Below are 19,744 nucleotides of genomic sequence, written 5' to 3' on the forward strand. Positions count from 1 at the left end.
ACATGGATCCTTGAAAAGCAGTCTAAAGGGGAGGCACTCCGTAGAGCACAACACAACTCGGAGGTTCGGCTCAGATTCGAGGGACCTAGTAAAGAGCGGAACAAGGACAACACACACACACACACACACACACACACACACACACACACACACACATATATATATATATATATAGAAAGTCTATTAGTAATTCAGGGTGAAGACTAAGTAATTCTTCACCCCGATCGAGTCACCGAGCCAGACTCCCCGATCGCATCGCCAACCAAGCCTCTACCGGTGGCGTAATTTTATCCCCCGTGATGTAATTTTACGTTGACGTCAAGAGCCCACTCCGTCCTAAAGAAAAAAAAAGGTCACTCCCGAGGTGAAAAAAAGGGCCAACTCCCTCGTCCAATTCTAATCTGGGGTGAGTCATCTCAAAAGAAAAATATCAGGGGCGGAGTGGATGAGGGGTGCGAGCGCCGAGCGGCGGTTGGGCTCCGGCGTCGTGGAACGCAGCGGGCCGAGCCGTCGTGCTGCGACGTCGGTGGTACTTGGCGTCAGGGCTTCTTCATTATAGGGGGCATCTCCCGTGTGGACGGCGCCTCGTCGGCCGAGTCGCCGGCGACGAATACTCGGCCGAAGATGGGCCCACTCCAGGAACCAGGGGCTGGCGGCGTCCTCGGCTGGACGGCGAGCTGGTCGTGGTTGGCCGGCGCGGGAGTCGTGTCTTCTGCTTGAAGAGGTACTTTGAGGCTCTCCGATAGATGCCCCAGCCCCAGCGATTTGCTTCAAGATCCAGCTCTATCTGTTTGGTTCATTTTTACGGGAGTTCTGTTTGATTTCTTCATTCCTACAACTTCTGCACAGATTGCTTTGTTACGCCCGACTACTCAACTAGAAGGAGATCCTCGCAGGCTCTCAGCGTATCCCTCAATTTATTGCCAGAATGTTTCCAGCGTATCCCTATTTTAGTTGCCTCCTATCTTCGACTATTGCTGTAGGAGCGTGAGAAACATGCATTTAAATACTTGACCATGATCACCACATGGTACACGTTATTTGATCAGGTAGCGATTTAGTTCATATTGTTGATTGGTGGGGAACAAACAGACTAATGGTCAATGTGGTAATGTTGCATCTAGTTCTTGTTCTACCCACTAATCAACAAAGCCATCAAACCTTTCTACTTCACTCCCTGCTAGTAATTCCCAAAATAAACCAAACAAAAGATTGGGCATAAAATTAATTCCCTTGCCCAATATCCTACTAACTCCCTCTATATCTCCTATTGCTCTCTCCATCATATGCCAAACAGGACGCACATGAGGTGCTCTGTTTGATGGTTGCCTGAAGCAAAACAAGAACCACTGGAATTCCTATTGGTTAGGAGAGTGGTGGTTCAGTTAGTCTTTACTTTATTAGCCCCAAATTTGGTTGCATCAGCTGCTTCCGGAGATGGCCATATGTGCCATGAAATTAGGTTGATCTGAAGATAGTACGAGTAGGCATACTCCGTAGCTCCTAGTGTAGCAATCTGGACTATGCAGCTATCTAACTGGAATTCAGAACTAGCGATTTGGTAGTTCCAAGAAACCAGGGATTCACTTTAAAGCTTAAAGGTGTTCTTCTGTATTCGATCTTGCTCTCTATAGTACAGGGAATCAGGGATAGCTTTGCCTCCAAAATATATAGCGATAACTTTACAAACCAGAGAAAAAACTTGTTGACTCAAAGTTCTTCAATTGTCCTGTCCAAACTGTAATATCTAGATGACATGAATCATAATCTAAGAATTCAGTTTTTGACTTTAAGGAGTGCAGAAGAAAAAGCAAATAAACTTATGACCATCATCGTATTCACTTTGATTTGGTTTCAGATAACCTGAACTCTCTGCATAAATATTGAGTTAGCTGCTTGAAACTTTTTTATGGACAACTTGAAAATTTATGAAGGACTACCAGAGCCTCTATAAATTAGATCAAGGAAATGCTGAGTTAGCTCGAAAAGTCTCCACATAGATTATTGGCTAAATCATAAATTGTATCAAGTAATAAGTACTTCAAAAAAGAAATTCCAGTGTACTTTTTATAAACAAAAATTCGATCGAAGGGGCCACACGGCCCCCATCTTCATTATGGAACTTTTAATAATTTTCTATGAACATATTAACGCAATCAGTATTGCCCCCACTCCATCCATGTATATGAGTATGTGAAGTATTTACTCTGCCATCCAATGTATCTGCTTGAATTATGTGTATATTTACTGTTTTCATGTAGCAACTTCTGCTGTTATATAATCTTTTAGCATTGCTGGTGGTCTCGGTATCAGGGTACGGTGGTGGTTGGCATTCTGCTTGATGCGTGCTGCATCTCCTCCCACAACAACGACAGGCAGTTAGGTGTTTGCTGCCGGAGTTCTTCAGTATCGCACCCTCTCCGTCATTTTACACGAGTATGTCTTGATTTACTATCCCATGCCACGTATCTGCTTGAATTAAGTTAGATTGGGTAAGAATACTAGGCAGCAGAATTTGGATGGGTTACATCCCCAAATATAGCTGTTTTGGGCATAGCTATCCTACAACCTTAGTGCTCATACTGTCATAATTTCTTTTGCCCAGTTTGTATGTGCTTAGTGACAGGTCTTCTTGTTCTTGTGTATATATTTGTATGATTATTGTATAACTCTATTCTAGCCAGAAGTTGCAGACTTACAATACATATGATATAGTGAAGATATGACTTCTTTCGTCTTTTTTTTAGAAAAATAATATCCTTTGAAGCTTCTTAGATTCATCCCGGCCTCCCCATTCTATTCCAACAATTATGTAAAACCATATGTTTTATGAATATTTTTTACATTATGTTTCAACATGGCCTCTTTGTATTTATTGGAGAAAGGCCATACTACCTCCTTTCATGAGATGGGGTGCTCCTGTGCCTTTATGAAAGAATGGTGGCTTCCTTCGTCTCTGCCACGGTGACACCTCACTGAGCCAGTCTCTCCAATGACAACGCTCGCTTGCACTGAATCACCCGGCCAAGTGAGGGGGTCAGTCCACCCTGGATAATGTCGACCTGGAGAGGCGGCTCCTCGGGTGTAGAAGTTATTCTTCACCCTGGTCGATCCAGCATCCCCGGCCGCACCCGTACGGTGTGCCTTACGGCTGACCGCAAGGCTCCACGGCTTACACGATGTAATTTTTTATCTACACGAACGTAAACTTTCACCAGCCTGACAGGTACAATCCTTATTTGTGCCTGGCTACTTGGTAGTATAGTAAAGAAAATTTGCATCATGCTCTCTGCCAGCCACGGTTGCATACTCTAGTACGCGCTGCATGCTATAGTTTTTTGAAAAATTTCCCTGGCCCAATACCTCTCGGATGTGCAGGTAACTTATGACCAATAAGCAGTGCAGTTGATCTTGGTTCATCGCGAGTTAGCTGCTTTGGTTATAGCTAAACCGAGTGTGTTCTCGTCTAAATTTGATTGCAATATACAAATAATTTTCAGAGCTAACAGGGTATGTGAAGTTAAAAGTGTGTTATCCAGATCATAAAATTCCTGCTTGGGCTAGCTAAATATTATGCAGAGGTAATGATGCTACTGTAGTTTGTTCTTTCATTGAAATATGAACAAGGTGTGGTCAGATGGTTTGCTTGCAAATATGAAAAAGGTGTTCAGATGTAACTCGTAAGATAGAAGAATCCTCTTGTGGAAGTTTTGTTGACAAAACTACTTCCACGTTGAACTTTTTCTCTTATTATTAAGTGATATCTCTTAGATTCCATACTTAATTTATAGTGCATTAAAATGTGGCTCTCTTGCAGTTGTCAGAAGTCTAGGTACAGTCAAGTGAGAGATATGGACTCTTGATTGAAGGAGAACTTTGTGCACTTATGATAGCATATGGACCGTAAATCTGTAGCAGGCCCTGAACCAAGGCATGCATATAGCAGGTCCTGAATGAATCATCCTGACCACGTTTTACACATCATATGCTTAATTGCTTATGTAATTCAGTTTTTACAAGACATTTTTTTGTGGATCAATAAGCATCTGCACTGTTCTTGTTCTTTTAATCTAATTAAAGGCCAGATATTTTCTGTCATATGATGAATTGATCATGGAAGGATTTGTTTTGTAAGCATAGCTAATGTCGCCATTCGAGTGTAAAACTCATATGCATGGTGCTACTGAAAATGTTACCCAAAACTCTGAAGAGAATGGGCGCCTCACTTCTTCAAGCAAAACCTATTCTCAGTCACCGTAAGCTACTAGCAAGTAGCAACACTGCAACAGTACAAGGGCATGTTTCTTAAAAAAACATCAATTGATGAGATTTGCCTTGTTACTTCATTGGATCTTCCAAGAAGGCAAGTGCGATCGTTTTATTATTGTAATCATTGATCCTACTCGGTACAAAATATTCTAAGTGAATATTACTCCCTCCGTCCCATAATATAAGAACGTTTTTGACACGAGTGTAGTGTGAAAAACGTTCTTATATTTTGGGACAGAGGGAGTAGATGTTTCATTGCTGAAGTACATGATGCATAAGCAAAAGATGGCATGATAGGAACCAGTAGCCAATATAGAAATGTGAAGATATCTCAGAGGACTGACTCTTCTATTTGTTGTTGCCTCATGTAACCTGTCCTTAGAGATTAAGCTGTACAGGTCGGTCATACTATGTGATCAACTGAGTCTATTGTTATAAATAATTCAATATTGATTACGTCCATTACATAATCTGCCTTTGCTTCTATGATCAAACAGCATTTCAGAACCAAGACTTGATGGACTGATCAGTATAAAATAATTATGATTTGCATATGTAGTTTGCTAGAGCTAGAAGGAAGTATATGGATTGATTCACAAACACTAGCAAACTGCAAAGAAACCAAATGTGCTGTCTATATAAGAAATTTCAGTTACATGTGTTCGATACTGAATCTGAGAGAGTATGTACATAAAGACAGTTTTGGCGACATTCCTACAGACGGAAATTTTGGTCAAAATTCAGATAGAAGATCGAATATTTTTGGGATAACTGAGGATGCAATTCCAGAAATGATACTTCCAATTTTATCTTCTTCCAAAATGAGCTTTCCAGTGCATCAAATCCATGGTGCCGCATGAACAACTCCAGTAATAAATAGAGAGGGAAAAGACTAAAAAATTCAGGATGCATGCATCATCCATGACCTCAATCAGTTTTAAGAAGAACCATGGCTGCTCGTTCATAACGTGGCACTCCCACCGTGACGTTCTCGCGTGTGATGGGATACTCTAATGGGAGGCGTCTGCACCTCGCCGGAGTGAGCTCTCCCGCTGCAGCGTCTACTTGCGCCTAACGGGATCTTCCATGGCGATCCTTACACCAGATCTCCGATAGAGGCGCATCGTTATATCGGATCGGCCGGCCGAGCGACGACGGGGTGAGGGACGACCCTGCAGTAATTTTATGGCACAAACTTTTTTTCTACAGTGTTTCTTTTGTTAGAATGCACTCTCTAAGACATAATATTACTTCACATGCAATCAAATCTTACCCCACATCCTTTGTTCTCAACGTGGCGCAAGACCAATTCTAAAAACTGTAAGTTTACCTCACCTCCACTCACTAATCTTACCTCATTAACCTTGTGTTGCTGCAGTGGATGCAAACTGGTTCGGCTGGGTGCATGGGTGACGGGGGTGAAGAATAACAATTCTTCACCTTGGGTGACGAATAGCGCGAGATTTGCATCCTGGGTGAGGAATATAGGGTTGCGCTATTCGTCACCCTGGGTGAGGAATAGTTATTCTCCACCCCCTCTCTATTTCGACGTCAATGCACCGTATTTTTAGGTTTGTAAATTTTGTCTTATTTATTACGTAAAAAGAGAACGTAAGCAAATATATACTCATCGTAAAAAATATTTTATGTTACGTAAAGTCACGAACGTAAAAACACGCATAAAATATGATATTTCTGGTCTTATAACCTATTTTTTATTTTCTTATACCAAATTTTACGTAGTGAATCAATATGAATGTAACTATTTGTATTCCAAACGTAGTTTTTATTTATGAAGCGATCATAAGATTACCTCGGATGAAGAATAACCTATTCCGCACCCTGGATGATGAATAGTAACACTATATAGAAAGTCTATTGATAACCCTGGGTGAAGAGCTTATTCTTCACCTCGGTCGATTCCTCCCAGCCGTCCACACTGTTCCACCCATCGAAAAAGTGGCCAACGTCCTTCGCTGTAAGATTACGAATGGATCGAGGTATTTTTACGTTTTTGGAGTTCACTCGAAGCCTGCCCACCTCCACGACTATTTTCTCTCCCAAAACAATAGCTCCACGTCTTTTCCTAATTTGCCGTCGACGGTTTTTTATTTTGAAAAAATAGAAGAAGCTGCGACCAGTTTCGAGAGTATCGACGGCGAACGGCGGCAACGGCATGGTGCTCGGCGATTTGGTTCGGAGTGAAGTTATTCTGCGCCTGATTGGCGTGGCGGCGTGCTGCTCTACGGCGTGGTCTCAACCCTAGGGTGGTCGCCGGGCTATTGGCGCGGCGTTGTGTGCAACATCTGCCTAGGTCTTGGGCAGCGCTGTGCACCAAGATGTGGTAGGTGATCGCGGCGGCGCCCCAGTGGGCGGCGTGCTGCTACGTGATGGCATTGCTGCTGTTTGGATCGAAGTTTGGTTGGGTGTGATTGCCCAGGAGGAGGTGAGCAACCCAATTATAGTGATTTTCGTTTCAAAATTCTAATTAGCTTCCACTTACGTCTCCAAATTGGTTTCAGTACATCTGGGCTCTCCCGATCTGCTCGCTCCAGCGCCCCTCGAGGTCCCGATTTGACTATAAGCCGGTGAATCTGGGGTCTTCCGATGGTGGAGTTGAAGGGCCAAACTGTCTAAGGGCGTGACTGGCAAGCGGGAGGCCACCACAACCAGCGTCCTCGTGCTCTACCACTAATCATTCATCTAGCACACATCATCACGTGGGTTATGTGGGTGTGTAGCCATCCTTGCCTGCTGAAATAATTTTCCTTTTCTCCAATCCCGAATCTGGTTCGTAGTAGACCTACAGGTAGTACAATCTCGCCTCCCGGTTGTATAATTTTTGGTCGATCCATGCGCTGCTTCACATCATCAAACCATGGAATAATTTCTGATCCATCATGGACTGAATTGTTGAATTTTTTTCCTTGTCATACATACATCACCATTTGTTTCTGAAACAAAAAAAATCCTATTTGTGTGATTTCTAATTTTTAGAGTTTGCCGATAGTTATTTCAATTTTAACAATTGGTTACAATTTTGGTTCATCAGCTGCATCATATGCAAAAACACATCTAGTATTAGGAAAAGTTTTTGTTCTGTCACTCAGGGATCAGGGTCATACTTGCTGGAATGTGTTCGATGGAACTAGAATTATTGCTGAAATTGTAAAAAGTAACACCGAATCTATAATATATAACTTCATTAAAGGAAAGATGATGCATGCCCAACTTTGCTACTATAATTAATGCATGCATGCTACAGATTGTCCAATTTTTCTGCTCTACTGGATTTACGTGATATCAAAATACAGCTTCAGGTTTATTTGTCAAGCCTGGTCATTTTGTCTTCTGTACTCCCCTGCCAGCATTTAAATCATCTGTACTAACAGGAGACGATTGCTTCTACAGTATAAAAATGTCACATGGACTGGAGGACCAACCCATAGGACCATTGCGAATATGAGTGGAATGTTCCCTATTCTTGTTTGAGTTGAATGGTGCTTGTTGATACTTGCAGAAAATCTGGCCTCCTCTTTTTTCCCACAGATTTTTAACTGATGAAAATCATGTATGAGCTAAGAATAAAAAAACAGGATCTTTTAAAGAAAGAAGTGCTTAAGTATTCTAAGTTAACCATTGACTAATTTCAACTCGCTATGATATGAGATAATTTAACTGAGAATAATATGGCTACACATTCCAAAGCAACCTCATTTTAGTCCAAGGCTCTATGGATTTGCGTTCGTCCATGTAACAATCTGCAATTGTTTTCTTAATAATACTCTAATTTTTGTACGGGGGAGGGCAGTCTTTAGCCATTGTCATTCATGTTGAAGTAGTGTACGTCTCCTTCCACGGCGACGGTTAGCAACTAGGCAGGCTTACCGACTGAAATATATTTTTGCCCGGATTGTGTGTGTTAAATCTTTTTGTTTCAGAGTTTGATTGCACACTAAATCAAGCGAGTCTGCATTTAGTTTTTTGCCCCAGGTTTGAATCTTTATTGACCTGTGACTTCTTGTCACTGTTGGTATCTGATTACTACTAACTAGTTCTAATCTAGACTATTGGCATGCGTCCCCTTCATTACTGAATGAAATTCCCAGCTATGAACTAGTTGTATATTTCTATTTCTTATGTTCTTTCTAGAAAAGATGTTCTGTACAAATTTAGTCATGGATGTAAATTATGAGGTAAAATTATAAGCACATATTCTTAGAGGTTTATGTTTATTCTTAGAATTGAGAATCAGAAGTTTAAGGTTATTTTTCTTGTACAATTTGCTCATTTTGACCATTTACATAATTCTTTTACTTGTTGCTCTGTTTGGTTTACCGCTTCATTCAGTTACAGAAAGTAAAAAGCTAATTTTACAGTGCATACTACATAAATCTAGGATTGTTCTCATGATGATCTGGTAATGATGGGTGTGCAAGGTTTATTAAGGTCATATTGGCCTACTTAAGAAATCACAATGGATAATAGGAATCTGAGCTCCGCTCTTTTTCTATCGAGGAGCGAGTTTCTTGTTTAAAACCTGCATCTTTTACGGGTTTTAGAGAAAGTTTCTGGCCCAATTGACTACTACTAGTACCATGGCATACCATTTTGGTTTGTACTGATCCAAAGGCAAGTTAATTGCAGGTTAGTTAGAGGAATGCTACTGTACTCACATATCTCATAGGTCATTTAAATTCTAGCGTAAGACTGCGACAAAATTACCTGAAAACACATTTATGCATTCACACGTCTCTTGGCATCTCACCTTGATCTATTTTCGAAATTCAGTTGGACAGGAACTAAATACATTTTTTATTCATTTGATGTAGTCTCACTGATTGAATTTGCAGCATTTGAATCACACTCAGAGGAGATAGAGGGCATTAGCTAGAGCTGAAAATGCTAGTGCAATCTGGCCTTGCTTCTACCAACTTGAATGCCCAGGGCATGTCCTCACAAGCTTCTTCCTCTCTAAAAAACATCAATCCTGTAGGTGCTAGTGGAAGAGCATGTGTGCTACAGCTCAGCAGAAGGACAGAGAAGCCATTGCCACTGCTACTACAAGAAGATCAAGTAGAATAAGCAAATTTCTTGTTATGGCTGTTGCTTAAATGGCACTGAGTTTGTTCATTTGTTCATGTCAGAATTGTTATGGTTGTGCTACTTCAGTGACATTGTATTTCTCGTGTTTTCAAATGACAAACGACAACTGAATTTACACACCTATGCTATATATGTTTTTGCGGTTCTGCCATTGTCTCTTGCGAATACATTTCTTGGATTAGCTATGTCTGTTATGGATGCATCTCTTGGTTGTACCATCCATGTTCAATTTCAATTCTAAATTTTCAGTTGGCATGGAGAATTACTCCTCGCAAAATGACCCTAATGTCAAAATAAAAGAGACTTAAATTACTGAACTTCACATTGAGTCACATTGTCAAACATTCCATGAGATAATTTTGAACAAATCACAGTGCAGTACAGTACACATCCTCGCTATGCCCCACCCCTTGGTTACACCTCAGTTGCTAATAAAAATTCAACTCACTAAAGATCAACAAATACAACACAAGAATTGTCTGCCTCCAGAGAACACTCCTATGTCTTGTTATTTGCACTTAGCAGTACTGACCAACAAGGGATGCTAATTGCCGTGAAGAGAGGGGCGGCGAGGAGTAGCACACCAGGCCCTCATCTAGTCATGCCCAGTCCACCATGGAAGCAGCTCTGTGGTCGCGCTCAAGCAGGAGAATAAACATGCAAAATTTTCCGCCCTCTCATATGGTGTAGATCAGTATTGCAGTTTTTTTCATATCATATAGTAATAATCTAGAACTTGCAATTTTGTCTTCACTAACAAATATCCAGTGGTTTAACCGTATACCCCCGGGCCCCAGCGTCAACACCTTTGCTTACGTGGAAACAGAAGATTCATGCTCCATATACAATGTATAACATAGATTTCAGAAACAGTAACTAACCAAACCCTATCATTTAAGTTCGAGATGTACTTCATGAACACCAAGATTCCAAGTTCCATGTACTCATAAGTCATAACGTTTCATTGCTAGCTATCCAAGTTCAAGTAACATCACTACTAAAGATATTTACATCAAAATAAGAAAACATAGGACCAGTTAATGGCATAAAAATGTACATAATTTCTCATGTCACCGATGTACTTCAGGTATCAGGATACCATTCTTTCTACCAAGATTACATGCATCTTCAGGATACCATTCTTTCTACCAATATTACATGCATCTTCTGGCAATACTTTATCATAGATCATGGAGTACATCAATATAGCCACAATTCAGAAGCAAACAAATTAAAAGGCATACGCTCACAGAAGTTCACATGCCACTTCCCACATAGAAATCATGGGCGGACAGACATGGTTAACATTCAGCCAGCAGAATTAGTTGTCATACACATATATAGACTTCTGGCAAGGAACAACGCAACACAAACGGATAGATTGAGAAGCCTCTACATCAGCATCCCGGCATCCTACGTTCCCAGCTTTGTCTCTCTGCTGCAGCCTTTTTGGTATTCTTCCAGGACATCTTCTGCTAGGTCCTGGCATTTGAAATCAGAAATAAATTCAGAATAGAATTATATTGTGTGACCAAACATGTAAAGATGATTTAGCACCTTCTGAATTTCCCTCCTATAGGATGTGAATTCCCCTGCTACCCCAGCCCAAAATTAACAAGAACAATCAGAAACATGCTGCTTGCCCAGACGAGGCGCTTCCACCGTGGCCTTCTCATGTGTGTCAAGGTGCTCTGCGCAGGTGCCTCCATGCCGGGATGCTGGATCCACCTCGCCGGGACGAGCTCTCCTGGCGGTCGCCGCCACGGATACTCGTGCGGGCTGAGTTCTCCCGTGGTGCTCCCTCGTACTGGATTGCCCGGCCGAGCAACCGTGTCATACGTGACATCGAACCAAAGACGCACTCGAAGCAACAATACTCTGCCTAAAAATCTGCACATGCAGATTCAAAAGAAATGGCATGCTGCTTAACTAGTTTGTAAGATCATAAGATTAGATGGCTCAAACATAGTTTGAGGCTCAAACCAGATCAGTGACTATCCAACAAGGAATGAACAACAGTACCTTGGGCTTGATCAGGCACCGAGAATGGAGAGACCCAAGAGATCTGAGAGGAGACGGGGCGGGTTTTCACGGATTTGATGGGGGCAGGTGGTGCAGACGTCTTCACAATAATGTCTCCAGTTTTGTTCGTGACAAATTTAGGCAAAGGTTAGCAAAATGCTAATGCTGCAGCACACTGAAGCACAAGATTTTTCACTAACAAAAGCATTTACAAACAAAGAATTGACACTGAAGAAAGCACGAACTGAACTTTAGCCCTGTTGTAATGTATCCAGTAGTGGTTAATTTAGCTCTTGACCTCAACTTGATATAGTTAATTAGTCCTATTGGCGATTACCCGATTGGGACCAATCACTTCCGACATTTAGCCAGCTAAGAACTTGAACTAGTTAATTCGACTAATGTAGTAGATTCAATACTAGTGATTTTAGTTGAACTAGTCAATTGGCCTCATCACGTGCAAACTTTAACCAGAGAAGAACAACATAGATCGTGGTAATGATGGAAGGAACCTATCAATCGGAAGCATCCAACCGCCTGGAATAAGGAGCGACAGGGGACAAAGGGAGCGGGAGTGGACCTGGATGGTGTTGCTGCTGAAGACAAATGGCCGACGGCAGGATCGCGGTCGCTCGGAGGAGGGGCGAACGAATGGCCGGTAAATTGCCCCCGTCCAGGTTCCGGTCAAGGTGAAGGTTGCCAGCGCCTCGCCCCCGTCGCGGCCACCGTCGCCATTGCCTCGTCCTCATCGCGGTCAAAATCCAGGGTTAGTTATGGTTCGCAGGCACCCTAATACGTTTTCAAATCGGGAGACAGTGACCGTAAAATTACCTCGCAAGGCTTATACCTTTTGGTTACGGGGCCTACAATAACCTTTGCCTACTGTGCGTGAGGTAAATTTACATCTAAATCTTTGTTGAACCAAGACTGACTTCATTTTCTAGGCTGTAATTTTACCTCCTTGCGTTCCATGGGAGATGGCTGGGGTGAGGATGCGCGACCCTATATTCATAGTAAGATGTCCGTGCGTTGCACGCAACATCGAAATGCATTGATCCGGGTCATCTCATGTTTAACAAATATCAATACGTTTCTTCAGATATTCATTCTTCTCTAGAGCTCACAAGCATACGAGTGAATAGTAAATGTACGAAAATAGATAAAAAAATATCTTTTGCAAACAAAAGCGTTCAAGTGTTCAACCAGCACCCAAAACTTCATGAAGAAATAACACTTATTGTGCTTTGCAAAAAATGATCTTCAAAAAATATTTTTTTGAGTATTGATCTTGTTTTTTTTTCTAGACAACTATGAATGTAACTCGGGATGACTTGGAAGGGGGCAGATGATATGGCGAGGAGGAGGGGGTCGTGGTGGTGGTCGGCAATGCGGCCCAAGCGAAGGCATGAGAGGCGTTGGGGGCAGACGACACCAAGAGCAGCGACCTCTCCAGATTCTTCTTATTTTGTCATGAGATGGCTAGATGAGGTGAGAGGCAGGGGGTTATCTACAAACGAGTAGTGGAGTGCGGAGGTCTTTTTGTAAAACTGACATAGTTTGTCTCAGATGCCTTGGATGTAAATCAAACGGTTGTAAATGAAGGATGGCATGCACACCATCATCACCGACTCAGCTTTTTATAGGAGTAAGATATATATATATATATATATTAAAAACTCTATTAATAACCCAGGGTGAAGAATAAGTAATTCTTCACCCTGGTCATTTGACCGAGCCATGTCTTGCGTCCAGGCCGCCGATGTAAAAAAGAAGCCCACCGTCCCTTATGGTAAGATTACGACAGGGTCGAGGTATTTTTACCTTTTTTTGCCGGGAGGTATTTTTACCTTTTATGAGTTGTTCTCGACACTCCGCCAGCCCACCTCCCCGTCTTTTCCTAATCTGCCGCGGACGGTTTTTATTTTTATTTTATTTTAAAACAGAAGAAGCTGCAAATAGTTTGAAGATTCGGCGGCGAGCGGCGGCCTGGTGCTCGGCGATTTGGCTTCGAGAGAGGTCGTAGGGGGCGGCGGGCGTGCTGCTCGGCGGCGCAGTCTCGGGGTGGTCGCTAGGGCAGTTGGGCCGGCATGGTGTGCGGCGTCTGCCTAGGTCTTCGCGGCGCTGTTGCTGGTGTTCGCGGCGGCGCTCCAGTGCATGGATTGCTATGTGACTGCATCTCTGCTGTTTGGATTGAAGTTTGGTTGGACGTGAGTGCACGGGAGGAGGTGAGCAAACCCAGTTCTAGCGATTTCTATTCTAAAATTCCAATTATCTTCCACTTGTGTTTCCCTTCGTCATTCTCTTTCCAAATTGATTTCCGTGCATCTGGACATTCCCGATCTGCTCGCTCCGGTGCCCCTCGAGGTCCCGATTTGACTACAAGCCGGTGGATCTGGTTTCTCCCGAGGGTGAAGTCGAAGGGGTCCCAATGGATAAGGACGTGACCGTCAAGCGGGAGGCCACCACTACCAGCGCCCTCAAGCTCTACCACTAATCATTTATCTAGCGCACATCACCACATAGACTACATTGGTATGTCCTATGTAGCCATCCTTGCCAGCTCCAGTAATTTTCATTTGCTTCAATCCCCAACCTGGTTTCTAGCAAACACACAGGCCTCCCGGTTGTAGAATTTTTGGTCGATTTGTGGGCTGCTTCATATTATTAAACCATGGAATAATTTCTGATCCTTCGTGGACTGAATTGTTGGATTTCCCCCCTTCTTGTCATACGTACATCACCATTTGTTTCTGAAACCAAGTCATATTTGTCGGATTTCTACTTTTCAGAGAATGCAGATAGTTATTTCAATTTTAAAAATTGCTTGTAATTTTGGTTCATCATCTGCAGTTCTGCACCATATGCAGATACACATCTATTATTCAGAAAAGTTTTTGTTATGTGAATCAGGGTCATACTCACTGCAGCTAGTAGTTGATCTAAACATTGTTGTAATGTTACTACTCCCTCCGTCTCAAAATTCTTGTCTTAGATTTGCCTAGATACGGATGTATCTAATACTAAAACGTGACTTGATACATCCGTATTTCGACAAATCTAAGACAAGAATTTTGGGACAAAGGGAGTACTTAATAATGATTGTGGATGTGCTGCTAACATTTCCTACTAGAAATAAAGTAATTATTTTAGAGAAAAGACGCAGCCTAGCACGAGAAGGGCACTAGCCTAGTCCGACTTTGAATTAACAAAGGCATCAACCGGCCATGATACAACTGCAACATACAACAAGGAGCAAGAACAGAAAGTGGCAAGAAGTTGAGGTCCTCCAACGCGACTAGACAGGGACACAATAAAAGCCGGCTCTGTAGAGGGAATGAAGAAGCACCAATAAGACCTGCCTTCACCAAACACTAAGGACCTTGGCAAGGCACACCCATCCAACTCAATCTCCGAAGGAGGCCACTACCTCCTCGCCCAAACCCAAACATAGAAGTAATTATGTGTGGGCTTCAATGATGTAATTGATTTCTATTTCCAATGTGTTAGTGTTTCCTATCATCTAAGATTGGATTTAAAGTAGATATACCTCCTGTTGGCGTCGAAGTAAGTATCTCATGTACTTGTAGAGAATCTTTTGAGCTGCTTGTGTGCCATTAATTTTTCATATAAAAACTACTCCCTCCGTTCCTAAATATTTGTCTTATAGACATATTTTAGAGTGTAGATTCACTCATTTTGCTCTGTATGTAGTCACTTTTTGAAGACAAATATTTAGGAACGGAGGGAGTATAAGTCTTTTTAGAGATTTAAATAAAGACTACATACAGAGGTATATAGGCATATTTTAGAGTGTAGATTCACTCATTTTGCTCCGTATGTAGTCCGCATTAGAATCTCTAAAAAGACATATATTTAGGAACGGAGGGAGTGGGCAAAAAAGTTGAAATTATATCACCAGAGACATCACCAGGCGTGCCACATTTCAATTCACATAGATAAATGTGCAACATAGTATAGTATGTACTACCATTGAAGTTTATACTCCTTTATCGTTACAGATATACTCTTCTTTGTAAGCTTAGGGATGGGTACATATACGTTTATCCAGTACCATAAGCATGCTTGATCAGCATTATGGTGCTCGTTCTTCCCATATGATAATTCCATCATTCATGGCAAATTCCAAAGATTTTTTTTACTATACTAATTCTGGAGATTGGGTATATAATTAATTGTCCAGTCTTTTGATGTAATATTTCGACTTTTTTTATCTTGTCATGTGAGGCATTAGTTGATACCAAGATATAATGCAGGTCAGGCACATTTATTATTGAAAGAAGAATCATATTTACCAAGTTTCTACTATTGACTGGTTTGCTAGAGCATGCAGATTTACCATCTGTTTTGATACATTCTTGACATAAGTGTAAATAAATGAAAAACAATATACTCATTATATCCTCCTTATCTTCCTGTGATATTGTGTTTAGTCTCTCATTTCTACTTGAAAGACTATATTTAGTCTAAGTGTAGTGACTACAGGAAGAAGTATGTTATCCATCTATAAATTAGTTACAATAGGTATTGTTGTCACTAACTTTCTACAGAATTTAGCCACCACATATTATTGTTCTTATTTTCTTTAGCTAGCGCATTTTGTCATCCTTGGTCCTTATTGTGGTGGTTGAACGCATGGTTTATTGGAACAAATGCTGCTTTTGGAAGCAGAGATGTGGTAAAGTTAGCGCCTTCTTTTTATGCCTGACATATTCCACTCAACATTATGTTGTTCATCTCGGTCTATAGCTAAGCAGGTACTCTGTAGTTCCTTCAAGTTCACATTGAAGTATTGATAAAGCAAGTTCTGAACTTTCATTATTGTCGGGAATAGTACCTCCTACTTCTATGATAAATTTGATCTCTTCCCTGTAAAGCTATCACATGTTAAATTCCTAGATCACATTATTTTGAAGGGGACAACTGTTTTAGTAATATTGTAAGGAGGCTGCCCACATAGTTATATAGAGGACGTTCAAAAATGACAAGCTCGCGAGCAAAATTCCTTTGATAAGTGCAACGACAAGATATTGAATAACATCAGTTGTCATTTCATGTTGCTTGCTCTTGGGTGATAAGGGTCACCTTTGTATACATTTCTGCCTTGCAGGGATCATTTTGCTGACACTGTTAGATATGTTATCCCAAGAGAGAAGAATCTTGTATCTTTGAAAAGTGAGTAATGATTTTATCCTTATTGGAAGTGTTGTTCAACAGTAATCTCACTTGATCTACTTTTTGTGAATTTATCAGGAAAATGAGAAACGGTAGCTTCTGCTATGTAATCGTGGGAGCGGAAAAATCTGTTTTTAAGCGATCTGGGGACAGAATTATTTACAGGCACCAATGTAGTCGTGCAGATAATACGACACATTTAGTTGTACAGACGGTGGCACATTATATATAATAGCTCATGTCATTTACTTTGCATTGCACGAATTTACACACATTTCTATGGGCTCCTGAGACCTTGTCAATATTTCTTACCTCATATGATTTAAAGAGTGTGCAAGGTCATGCTGATAATTCTTATGTTACTTGATTTATACTAACAAGTGCAATTTCACAAAAAGCTATACTGCTATATCTTAGAACTGTGTTTTAATTTATTTGGCCCCGCATCCCCTCCAAAATTATTAAAAAGCATCTCTCAGAAATAAAAACTTATCTTGTGTACAGGTGTTGGTTGGTTTCACGGGGAGTCAAAACATAATCTTACGTTGGCTAACAGTCATCTTACAGATGGGATGGAAGCACACATCAAGAATGGACTAGTGCCGTCAGTTTACCTAAGTGCCTGGGCACCTTGTCTAAAAACCGTTGGATGACACTAAGATGTGTGCACGTGTAATTAGTATTCGCATTAATTGATAAATTAATTAGTTTTGTATTAGGAAAGAAATTTTGCTAATTATTGCTTAATATGAACACTTAATACCCACCAAATTAAGCCCATGCATGTCTCAAACGTCACATAGCCGGGTATTCTTTTGCGTATAATGGATATCATTTTTTTTATTTGCTCGCCTTTATTTTTCACCGAGTATCTAATACCTTGAATAAATCGCTAGGTATATTTAGACATAACCCAAAATACCTTAAGTATGTTTTTGTACTCGAAATATGTTGGGTATATATTAGATAGACGTACATCATGTAGCCATATTTATTTTAGGTATATACGTCGACTGATTATGTACAATATTTTTTATGATTTTTTTCGTACACCCGGGTATGCAAGTGTGCAGATACCTTGGGTATTTCCACTTGAAGTATATTATTGGATGTATAATATTTTCCTACACTTATTCACATAGTCGGGTATATACGTCGACCGGGTATATATAATATTTTTATACCTTTTTTCATATAGCCGGTTATATACGTCAACCGGGTATTACAATATTTTTGTCGGTAGGTATTATATAACTGTATTGGATAGTTAGGAAACAAAAATAAAATGCAATTAGTCAACAAATAAATTATTGTGTATATACATACCCGCGTACGTACATATATTCGTTAGTAAGTATATGATACCCATTTTAGATAATTAGGAAACAAAAAATGTAATAGTTGAAAAAAATAAATTATTGAATACATACATACATGCGTATGCATATAATTTCATCGGTAGGTATTAGATACACGTATTAAATAGTTAGGAACAAAAATACGCACATTATATACCTGCAGAAATTTTAAAAATGTCAACATTAATAGTTTGATTCTATGACAAGTCTTGCATGTCCAATTGTTAGAACCAAAAATAAAACGTAAGCATGGAAAGTCTTGCATGAAGAATAGTTAGGAAACGAATTAAATATATCACGGTTTCCAAAATGATCAAGGTGCCCAGGCACTTAGGTGCCCTATATATATATATATATATATATATATATATATATATATATATATATATATATATATATATATATATATATAGTGTTACTATTCATCACCCAGGGTGCAGAATAAGTTATTCTTCACCCGAGGTAATCTTACGATCATTTCATAATTAAATTACGTTTGAAATTCAAATAGTTACATTTCTATTGATTCACTACGTAAAATTCATATTGATTCACTACATTTCTATTAATTCATATTGAGGCCTCGAAGCACCGCCTCGGCGCGTCTCGCCTATCGCCGCCCTCGTTGTCGTCGTCTCATGGGTTTCTCTCGACTTCTACACATGTAGCATCGTGCACCGTGCTTGCAGCACCGTGTGGTCACAGTTGCAGCTCTGATGGCAACGCTCGTTGGTCGCAGAACGTCCGACGACATCGCAAAAATTGTACTCTCCCATGGTGTGCCGGTAGCAACAAAAAGGTCGCCCGGTTGTAGCAAAAAAGCGCGTTGGTTCCAGCAAAAAAATAGGTCACCCGTGCCGCCACTCGTTCGCCATTGTAACAAAAAATGCTCACTGATTGTAGCTTTTGTGGTTGCCGGTTGCAGCAAAAAAATGCCGTGGTTGTAGCAAAAAAAATTTACACCGGTAACTACAGTGTATGGTGGTAACAAAACATGTCGCTGATGGTAGGAAAATGTTGCGTGGTTTGCAGCAAAAAAAATATTGTCCCCGCCGGTTGTGATACCGGAGGCTCTAGGGAAGTCGGTAGTGAGATCACCCATCTGCATCTTCTTGAATGATGTAGCAAAAAAATATCATCGCCAGTAGTAGCAATTGAAGTCGCCCGTATTAGCAAAGCCAACTGCCTGTTCCAACAATCCAATTTCAGCAACAAACTCCAGTAGTTGGTTCCAGCAAAAACTTTACCTAGCAGAAACTTCTTTCAAAATACTTGGCTGACTTTCATTATATGAGACAATGAAGTAAGATACATATCAAACAATAATGATAGAAAGGAAGTATAATACATAATTCATTTATTTTGGTAATACATGTCACTTTGTTTGATCTTTCAAGCAAACATGGACTCAGACCTCTTTGAGTGCAACACATGAAAGTTGTTTAACAACAAGAACACTTTGTCTATAAATTTAATATCTTCTCTAACTACATTTTCCTTCTTCATTTTGGTATGCTTCAGTTTGAATTCTTGAGTTACAGAATGTCGGACCTTCAAATATAATATAAATCAGTGCAATTTTTTTTAACAACATTCAGCATTCCTAAACTCTATATATGAAAATTTAGGATCTGTGGATACGTATCTCTAATATGATCATTGAACTTTCCATTAGATATACATTGAGCATTTCATGAAAGTAAACAAAACAGCACGCTCATTCGAGCAACTTCAGGTCTTTTGATATCCGCATTGTTCTGCAATGATTTTTTAGATGAAATATGACCAACATATCC

At 40.5% G+C, this 19,744-nt stretch overlaps 1 long non-coding RNA gene across 1 annotated transcript; it reads left to right on the forward strand.

Annotated features, from left to right (window-relative positions):
* Nucleotides 1-412: 412 nt before the first annotated feature.
* On the forward strand, nucleotides 413-4,086 carry LOC119331951. The gene is made up of 3 exons (XR_005160733.1): nucleotides 413-724; nucleotides 2,314-2,436; nucleotides 3,818-4,086. It is a non-coding gene; the product is annotated as an uncharacterized LOC119331951 (long non-coding RNA).
* Nucleotides 4,087-19,744: the final 15,658 nt, after the last annotated feature.

This window comes from Triticum dicoccoides, chromosome 7A (genome assembly GCF_002162155.2).
Source record: "Triticum dicoccoides isolate Atlit2015 ecotype Zavitan chromosome 7A, WEW_v2.0, whole genome shotgun sequence".
In the NCBI taxonomy this organism is placed as follows: Eukaryota; Viridiplantae; Streptophyta; class Magnoliopsida; order Poales; family Poaceae; genus Triticum; species Triticum dicoccoides.